Genomic DNA, 11056 nt, shown 5'->3' on the forward strand with positions numbered 1-11056 from the left:
GAGGGAGAGGCAGGCCGCACGCCCCCCCAAGGCCTAGTCCGAATTGGACTAGGGGGAGGGGCTGCGCCCCCTCCTTCCTTCTCTTCCCTCTTCCCCTTCCTTGTCTCCTACTCCTAATACTTGGAAGGACTCCTAGTTGGACTAGGAAAGGGGGAATCCTACTCCCGGTGGGAGTAGAACTCCCCTAGGGCGCGCCATAGAGAGGGCCGGCCCTCCCCTCCTCCACTCCTTTATATACGGGGGCAGGGGGCACCCCATAGACACACAATTTGATCTTCGTGATCGTTCTCTTAGCCGTGTGTGGTGCCCCCTTCCACCATAATCCTCGATAATATTGTAGCGGTGCTTAGGCGAAGCCCTGCGATGGTAGAACATCAAGATCGTTGCCACGCCGTCGTGCTGACAGAACTCTTCCCCGACACTTTGCTGGATCGGAGTCCGGGGATCGTCATCGAGCTGAACGTGTGCTAGAACTCGGAGGTGCCGTAGTTTCGGTGCTTGGATCGGTCGGATCGTGAAGACGTACGACTACATCAACCGCATTGATATAACGCTTCCGCTTTCGGTCTACGAGGGTACGTGGACAACACTCTCCCCTCTCGTTGCTATGCATCACCATGATCTTGCGTGTGCATAGGAAATTTTTGAAATTACTACGTTCCCCAACAGCCCTCCGCGCCCCTACCGATCGAATCCGATTGGGCGCCGATCATGGAGTTCAGCATCGCAGACATCTTTCAACACTCGCCCTTCGGCGACATTCTGAATTCATGCAGGTCTCTCTCTTTGTCAGAAGAACCCTGGCCGGACTATGACCGGCAGGATTGAGATGTGGACGACGAAGAAATTTGATGCCCACCCACCACCCACTTCGTAGCCACTGTCGATAATTTAAACGGCGTGCTTGACTTCGACTCCGAAGACATCGACGGTATGGACGTCGATGTAGGAGATGAACATGAACCAACGCCTATAAGGCACTGGACAGCCACCTCATCTCATGATGTATACATGGTGGACACACCCAAAGGAAGCGACAACGAGGAACACAGGGATGCAACGAGGGATCGTTCACTCGAAAAACAATCAAAGCGGCGACGTAAGCGCCGCTCCAAGCCCCGCCTCGACAGAGACAGCAGCCATACAGACCCAGCCATAGAGCAGGACGAGCCGGCGGACGACGAACATGCCTTCGAGAAAGCGTCCAAACAGGGCAACTTGGATAAACAAACCGAACACCCCATCCCCGGCGAAAACAACAGTCCGGACGACCTTACACCGGATAAACTCATGGAGCAGAAGAACCTCCACAAAAGGCTCGTCGCCACTGCGCATAGCCTGAAAAAGCAGAAGCGGAAGCTCAAAACTGCGGAAGATGCACTCAGAATCAAATGGAGCAAAATACGCAACACCGCAGACAAATATGGCGGCAGTCGCCGCACAAAAAGCTATCCAAAGCGAAAGCTACTACCTGAATTTGATGAGGAGGCCTTAGAGCCCCCGTAGTGAAAAAATAGGAAAGCCATCCGGTTGGATGGACGACCGCATGGCCAGCATGGAGCGGCAAGCGGCGCTGCACACAAGCCGGCACCCGATCCACCAAAGGATCCGCATCAAAAAGACGGCCCAGCCAGATCTATATACGGGCCAAGAAAGTAAGCTCTAGTAAGCAATGCAACACAACAAATATCCGAACATCACGGCACACCCAAATACAGGGGTGCCGCACACCCCCTATGTTCCACCGATGAGGTGCTGGACCATGAATTTCCAGCGGGATTCAAGCCCGTAAACATAGAGGCGTACGACGGAACAACAGACCCTGGGGTCTGGATCGAGGATTATATCCTCCACATACACATGGCCAGAGGAGATGACCTCCACACCATAAAATACTTACCCCTCAAGCTTAAAGGGCCAGCCCGGCATTGGCTCAAAAGCCTTCCCGAAAACACCATTGGAAGTTGGGAAGAGCTTGAGGATGCTTTCCGGGCAAATTTTCAAGGGACCTATGTCCGCCCTCCGGATGCAGACGATCTCAGTCACATAACTCAACAGCCCGGAGAGTCAGCCCAGAAATTCTGGAACAGATTTCTTACTAAAAAGAATCAGATAGTCGACTGTCCGGACGCCGAAGCCCTAGCAGCTTTTAAGCATAACGTTCGAGACGAATGGCTTGCCAGACACCTCGACCAAGAAAAGCCAAGAACAATGGCCGCATTAACAAGCCTCATGACCCGCTTTTGCGCAGGAGAGGACAGCTGGTTGGCCAGATGTAGCACCAGCAACCCAAGTACATCCGAAGTTAGGGATGGAAACGGAAAACCCCGACGCAACAAGGACCAGCGCCAGAATAAGGGAAGTAGCCCAAAGAGCACGGCGGTCAACACCGGATTCAAAAGCTCGCGGTAGAATTAGAGAAAGCCACCCCTCAAGGATAACAGGGACGAGCTATCCAACTTAAACAAAATCTTGGACAAGATATGTCAAATACACAGTACTCCCGGGAAGCCTGCGAACCATACCCAGAGAGATTGTTGGGTTTTCAAGCAAGCCGGCAAACTCAAAGCCGAACACAAGGGGCTCGACACACCAAGTGAGGAGGACGACGAAACCCACAAGCAGAGCACCAGGAAACAAAAGGATTTCCCACAAGAAGTCAAAACAGTAAACTTACTTCACGTGACGAACAGAACGGCACCACCAGAGATATGCACCATACGGCCTATCCCAAAGGAGTCTCACCAATGGTTGTTAAAACCGATCACCTTTGACCATCAGGATTACTCTAGAAGTATCCAGAACGCAGGCTGGACTACCTTGGTATTAGATCCAATAATCAGCGGACTCCATTTTACAAATGTCCTGATGGATGGCGGCAGTGGTCTAAACCTGTTATACCAGGACACAATCCGCAACATGGGGATAGACCCAACAAAAATTCACCATAGCAAAACCTCCTTTCAAGGGGTAACGCCAGGCTCGAATGCCCGTTGCATGGGTTCTCTCCGGCTAGAAGTTATGTTCGGCTCCCCCAATAACTTCCGTCGCGAATAGCTAACTTTCCACATCGCCCCATTCTCAAGTAGCTATCAAGCACTGCTGGGACATGAAGCTTTCGCCCGCTTTAACGCAATACCGCATTATGCATCTCTTACGCTTAAGATGCCCGGTCCACCAGGCATCATCTCATTAAAGGGAAAACATTGAGTGTTCCTCCCACGCGGAAAACAGTGCGGCTGCCTTGACAGCCCCACAATAAAGCGGCTTCACCAGCCAAAGCATCTAAACAGGTCGTCAAGACCACAGACATGGCTAGACGAGTCCGGCTTAAACATACAATTGATAAAGGCTTAATAGCCGTATACCCCTGTACTAGGGGCTCTGCGCATATAAAACAAGAGACAATAAAGCTCAATTTTACCCATTTCGATTTATACTTAGTTTATTTAGTATAACTCATGTTCGGCACGACCTTTCTTTAACTAAGTTCCTCTCTGTTGACACACGAACACATCACTTGTACCCTCGACGCCGGGGGTGATGCACCGCAGCTCACGTCAAAGGAGACCCGACCGACAGCGCGATACGCAAGACAGTCAGCGGGCGATTTTGCAGACCCGAAACCCCGCGCATCCGGGAGGGACCCCGTCAGGGATTGCGGCGGCTATGGGCTGCCTAGGTCGATTCGCTCGCCCCTAGAGCCTCGGGATTCGTAGCTCTCAAACACGAAGAACGGCGAAGAACGAGATAGAAAAAACGGTGGAGAAATAAAACGTAGATGAAAAAGTAGTATATTGATTTGTTCGATTGTGTGTTGTTCAATCGGCCATCACCCCCAACATATATAAGAGGCGGCTGGACTTCCCGTACAAGCAAAGAATTTATCTAGGCTTTCCTTACAAGAAAATTACATCAATTCACGTCCAAAACCCTAGTCAAATTTGGACTGGTTTATCCGAACTTTCCAAAACTGTTCGGTTTAAACTGGCTGCACCTTGCGGGTCTTTTTGCGGTGGTAAACGATCTCGGATGAAAACAAGACCAAAAGCAATCTTGACTGTTTCGACAAGACGAACAACTTTCATGTTGAAGGTTTTTTTATCAGAGATCATCTTGAGGGTCAAATCGGTCTCGCAACATAGGCTATTTCCTCGCGCTACCCGTCAGACATGTGTCTGGTGGGGGGCGCCACATCTCGCCTCGTGACAGGGACGCACTCCGGTTGCTCTAAATTTTGCATACGAACTCGGATTTGAATGATTTTTATATCAAAATCGGTCATTTCGACGAGACAAAGACAACCCATGTAGATCATTTTTTCATTTGAGGTTGTCTTGGGGGCTTAATCGGCTAAAATGTACTTTGAATATAAGATCTTGGTACTTTGAGCATAGTTTCGGCCTTCGAGATGAAATCGGACGGTGATGACCCAAATTTCAAAGATGTTCATATCAATAATACGGAACTCTTTCATGTAGATCACTTCTCCATTTGAGTCCATCTAGATAATCATTTGAGCCCATCTTCAGCTTCTGGTCGGATTGGCCTTGACAGTTTCCACCCCAGCAAGCTTTTTCCCGGCAAGCTTTTTAGCCCCGGCAAGGTCTTCGCCCGGCAAGCTCTTCCCCCGGCAAGGTCTTCGCCCAGCAAGCTTTTCCTCCGGCAAGCTTTCCTCCCCGGCAAGGTCTTTCCCTCGGCAAGATTTCACACCGGCAAGCTTCTCCGCTGGCAAGCTTTCCACGCCGGCAAGCTTCTCCGCCGGCAAGGTTTTACCCCGGCAAGGTTTCATTCAGCCAGCAAAGGCCGAATACTTTCTCACTCAGGGCCAGCCCGCGAAGTGTTACCTCTAACTTTTGCATATGAATCCGGATTCGTGACCATGCCAAAATCTGGTGTCAACACATGCCCCCCTGTTTTTCGGCAAAGCTTGTGTGCCGAAAAATAACTTGTATTGTGTTTCTGCTAAGGACGATGTCAACACTCCATCGGTCATTTTCCTCAGGACGATAATCAGGTATCGGCCATGTTTGTGCTAAGGGTGATAGTCATATATCGGCCACTGCCCACTTAGGCTTCTTGCCACACACTTGGGTGGTATTTCTTCAAGTACTTGCCATTGAGAGCTCGAGGTAACAGTGCCCCTTGTACGGATTCCACCAAATAAGAGTTTCTGGGAACTATTCTTCCCAACTTGGAGACCACTTCCCGAATTTTCTGTCTCTTGAACCAATCGGGAGAATTACTTTCCAGACGAGATCGCCAACTTGAAAATTCTTCAACTTAACCTTCTTATTGTAAGCCCTTGCTACCCTCAACTTGTCCCTCTCTATGGCCTTCAAAGCAGCCAAACGTTTATCGGCAACCTCATCAATATTGTCCATCATCAAGTTATAAAAGTCTACTGCCGATAAATCATTTTGTTTGGCTATTCTCAAAGCATTCAAATTCACTTCCACCGGTAAAACAACCTCTTGACCGTATACTAGCTCATATGGAGTCACCTTCGTAGCACCATGTCTTGAGATCCTATGTGCCCACAAAGCTTCAGACAACAACTCATGCCATCTCCTTGGATTATCCTCAATCTTCTTCTTGATGAGCTTGATTAAAATTTTATTGCTAGATTCAGCTTGTCCATTGGCTTGGGCATAATATGGAGAGGAATTGAGTAACTTTATGTTATAAGATTCGGAAAATTCTCTAACTTGGTGTGACATGAAAGAGGAGCCTTGATCTGTAGTCAATGTTTGAGGAATGCCGAATCTATGAATAATGTGCTCGGTTATGAATTTAATCACCTCCATATGTGTCATGTTCTTGAGAGGTACTGCTTCAAACCATTTAGTGAAATAATCGGTTGCCACCAATACGAACCGATGCCCCTTTGAGGAAGACGGATGAATTTGTCCAATAAAGTCTAAACCCCATCCTCTGAAAGGCCACGGCTTGATAATGGGATGTAACATAGCAACAGGAGCCAACTGAATATCACCAAATTTTTGACAAGCTTCACACCCTTTGTAATATCTGAAGCAATCATTAATCATAGTCGACCAATAAAATCCAGCACGTCGTAGCAACCATTTCATCTTGGGAGCCGATTGATGAGTGCCACAAATGCCTTCATGTACCTCTCCCATAGCAACTCTTGCCTGGTCTTCATCCAAGCACTTTAGAAGAACATCATTGACTGTTCGGCGATAAAGACCGTCATCTCTCACTGTATACTTGAAAGCCATACGCCGAACAGACCTGTCCACCCTTTCACTCGGATTGCACAAGTAATCAACAATGGGCTTCCTCTAGTCGGTATTGTCACCTGCACTAGATGTTTTGTTAAGGGCCGAATCAGTGGGTTCTGGTTCGGCCTCTCCTGAATTGGCAAGACAAGACATCGGTCTTTGAGAAATATGAAACATGCCATGATCAACATGATAGCCAGATGCTTGCTGTGCCAACTCATTTGCTCTCCAATTGTCATGCCTAGATATATGAGTAATGCTAAAACAATCCAATGTAGAAATTATATCTAGACATTTATCAAGATAAACATTAAGTGATTCGTCCAAACACTGAAATACTTTGGATACTTGTTGCACTACTAGTAACGAATCACTGTAAGCCTCAATATGTGTAACACCTATAGCAAGTAACATCTCTAGGCCGAATAACAATGCTTCATATTCGGCTTGATTGTTTGTGCAAAAATATTCTAGGCGGCACGAGGCTTCAAAAACAGCACCATGAGGAGATATATAAACAATACCAACACCTTAGCCATTGCTACAAACTGAACCATCAAAGTATAATCTCCATGGTACTACCGAAACAAGGTTCATATCAATATCATGCTTGTCATTAATCCGATGTTCAACAATGAAATTAGCAACAATTTGGCCTTTCATGGATTTTAGAGATTCATATGCCAAATCATATTCAATCAAAGCATAAGCCCACTTGCCAATTCTACCACTAAGAATTGGCCTATGCAACATGTATTTAATGACATCGGTCTGACAAGCTACTACGCAAGCACTTAGAACTAAATAATGTCTCAATTTTGTGCAAGCATAATATAAGCATAGACATAATTTTTCAATAAATGTATACCTTGTCTCGGTGTCCAATAAGCGCATGCTCAAATATGTAATAGCATGCTCTTTTCTTTCGGTTTCTTGAGTCAAAACAACACCAATAACTCCTTCTTCTGCTACATTGTAAAGCCTGAAGGGTTCCCTATGCTTGGGTGCTTTCATCACCGGAGGAGTGCACAAACAATTCTTGATCATATCAAATGCTTCTTGCTGTTTTGCCCCCCAAGTGAAATCAACATCATTCTTTAACCGAAGGATAGGAGTAAACACATCAACCTTTCTTGACATATTAGCTATGAACCTCCTCAAGTAATTGACCTTGCCAAGGAACTTTTGCATATCTCTCTTACATGTTGGAGCTTCCACTTTCTGTATGGCCTCTATCTTTTTGGGATCAATCTCTATGCCATCTTCATGTATAATGAAACCCAAAAACTTACCAGCCGACACACCGAATGCACACTTCAAAGGATTCATCTTCAGTCCATATTTTTTCATTCTTTCAAAAGCTAAACGCAAATCGGCCAAGTGGGATTCAAAAAATCCGATTTGACAACAATATCATCAATATAGACTTCAAGTATGACACCAAGTAAATCATGAAAAATCAAATTCATAGCCCTTTGATATGTGGCGCCAGCATTTTTTAATCCGAATGTCATCACTGTCCACTCGAATAAACCAAGAAAACCAGGGCAACAAAAAGCTGTCTTGGACATGTCCTCTTCGGCCATAAAAATTTGATTGTATCCGGCATTACCATCTAGAAAGCTAATAACTTTATGTCCAGAAGCATCATTAATAAGCATATCGGCTATTGGCATGGGATACTCATCTTTGGGTGTAGCCCTATTCAGATCTCTGAAGTCAATGCACACCCTCAACTTGCCGGATCCTTTCTTTTCCACTGGGACAATGTTAGAAATCCACTCGGCATACCTGCAAGGTCTAATAAAATTAGCTTTAAGCAAACGACCGATCTCTTCCTTGATCCGGTCATATGTTTTTGGATTAAACTTTCTGGCCGATTGTTTATATGGTCTAAAACCAGCCTTTATAGGTAAACGATGCTCCACTAGCTCTCGGCTTAAACCTAGCATCTCATGATATTCCCACGCAAAGCAACAAACATATTCTTTCAATAGCTCGATCAACTTAGCTTTATGATCAGCTCTTAAATTTGCATTTACAAATGTCGGCCTGGGAGTTGAACCCTCTCCTATATCTATCTCTTCTAATGGATCGGCCGATGTAAAACCTTGTCCTAATTTATCCATATCATCTAACTCTTCTATGGACTCATACATATCGTTCTCATTGGACCGATATTCTACAAGTCGCTTTTGTAACCACTCTGAGTTAGGATCCATTTAAGCATATCATACCTTGGAGCCGATTGCATTCAGTCGGCTTTAAAGAGACGGGCACGAAACCATTCTTGGTTGCGCTGAGAAAATCAAACTCTGACAAGTCACGTCCCGTCAAGCAAGTAGCATTTGGGTGTTGCCAATCCACTGATGTCTCGACCAAAGCAACATAGGCCGAGTTATCCGCATGAATGACTTCCACTTCATCATCAACCCACTGGATCAAAAACTGGTGCATAGTGGACGGCATGCACTGGTTTGCATGAACCCAATCACGGCCTAGTATGACATTGTAGTTACCTTGCACCTCAGCGACAAAGAATGCGGTAGCCAAAGTTTTACTTCCCACCGTGAGCTCCACATACATCACACCTTTGGCTTCAGTTTTCTCTTTGCCTTCAAATCCATTGAGCACCATGTTGGTCTTTATCAACTCTTCATCATGCAGCCCCAATTTTTTTAAGACCGAATATGGCATAAGATTCACCACAGCACCACCATCAACAAGCATCCGAGTGAGCGGTCATCCATTGATATGACCTCTGAGATACAGCGGTTTCAGATGCGTTACTGGGTCTTTTGGCTTCTCGAATATTGCATTTTTAGGGCCAAAATCCAGCTGAGCCACCTCCCCTTCCTCATTGACAGCACGAAACTCAGCAGGTAAGTAATATACCATATTGATATCCATACCTTCATGAACCGGCGTAGACTCATAGTCCAACATATCATCCTCTTCTTCAAGTGCATCCACCGATTCTGAAATTTGTCCAAGTGAAGGAGAAGTAAGAAGTGTCGCAGACAATGTAATAGTTGTCGCATCGTCCTCCTTTGGTGGCGCAGGTGCTGCTGTGATAGGTGTAGAAGCAACTGCATCTTGTATTTGCTTAGGCCTCCACACTTGTTTTGTAGGCACCATGGGCCGAGTGTCATTGAACAACTTATCCCTTTGCTTCTCGGCTTCTTGTTTTGTCATCTCTTGACTCCTTAACCTTTGTAGTTTCCTCTTTTGTGTTTTTGTCAGCCCTGTAGGACACCACTTTGGCTGAGTGTATTTAGGATCTCTCATCTTTATTGGCTGGTGTTTCCTTCAAGGTCATTAGGCGAGTACTTTGGCGCGATAGCAAGTATCGGCTCAGTCGGATCGTTATGCATAATCGGCTGTTGTATGGCGAATGTTTCGGAGCCCAAGATGAGTGAGTCGGTATCGGTTTTTTCCTTGCCTTTGCTTGACTCGACCATTGCAGCACTTGGCGATTTAACACGCCATTCTTGCTTGCCGACCCCTTTTTGATTATCTTGTACTGGCTGATTGACACCATTGTTCAAACGGCCTCGTGTGGGATAAGAAAGTCTCTCATGAACGGGCCTCCTTTGTTCTGCCCAACCCGGATGAAAAGCATAAGGGGCCATTGGGGGTTGCCACCATCCTCCATTGAAGTCTCCCATGTAATATGATACATAGGGGAGAGGCGGTACCCATGGTCCTGGCGCCCACGACCCATATGGCCTTGCATGATGCTGAAATTCTTCTCGAGGAGGTGACCTTGAGCGCTTCAAATTTGGTGACCGGTTAGAGCTAGAACCGGCTGCATGATTGGCATACTTGGATAGCAACATATCAAAAGTTGGCTTGATTTTCTTACGCTGCACTTTAGCTTCATTCGTCTTCCACTTGCCAACTTCTGGACTTTTGGGCTTGACAAATTTAACACGGGTATTTTCTTGCACTTGCGGTTGCCCCCCAAGTGTAGGATTCTTGATGGTGATTTTGATTGTCTCCTTGCCACAGGGTTGCTTGTCAAGCACAACCTGTCTCCCCAAGACCTTGTCGCCCTCCTTGTCTTTCCTGGGCTCACCAACAATGACATTAGCTTTATTAGCAGATTCGGCAACCTCCGGCCGAATGAGTAGCTTCTTTCCCTCCAAATCCATGGTATTCATTGGAAAAGGTTGTTTATCAACTTCCATCTCAGAAAAGTTCAATCGTCCGTCATTAATGGCTGATTGTATCTGCCATCGAAAAACATTGCAATCATTAGTAGCATGAGAAAAAGAATTATGATACTTGCAATAAGAGCGCCGTTTCAGCTCTTCAAACGGCGGTAATGTATGAGATATTCTAATAATCTTAGCCAGCAGCAAAGCATCAAATATTCTATCACACTTAGCAATGTTAAAAGTAAACTTCATCTCCTCATCACGATTCTTATGAATCGGTTTCAGATCATTGCAAGTAAAGGGTTTGGCCTTAGATGGCCAAACAAATTCAGTAGAAAAAACATCACCCTCATCGCCCGAGTGATCACTATCATATTCCGCCATATTCATCTTTGGACGATCGGCTTTGTATCTATGCACTTCTTTGAGGTCTTTGCTTCGGCTTTCCTGAGCCAAAGCCCTTTGTAAGACTTGGTTGATATTTAAGAACTCATAGCCTTTTAGCTTTTCTATAATGGGAGTTCTCAAACCACTCAGCACTAGGTCAGCCAAGTCCCTCTCGGTTATCACCAAACTAAAACACCGGTTTTTTGTTTCTCTGAATCTCTTGACGTAATCGGAGACCGATTCATCATGCTTCTGTTTAACCGA

This window comes from Triticum dicoccoides, chromosome 3A (assembly GCF_002162155.2).
Source record: "Triticum dicoccoides isolate Atlit2015 ecotype Zavitan chromosome 3A, WEW_v2.0, whole genome shotgun sequence".
NCBI classification, from domain to species: domain Eukaryota; kingdom Viridiplantae; phylum Streptophyta; class Magnoliopsida; order Poales; family Poaceae; genus Triticum; species Triticum dicoccoides.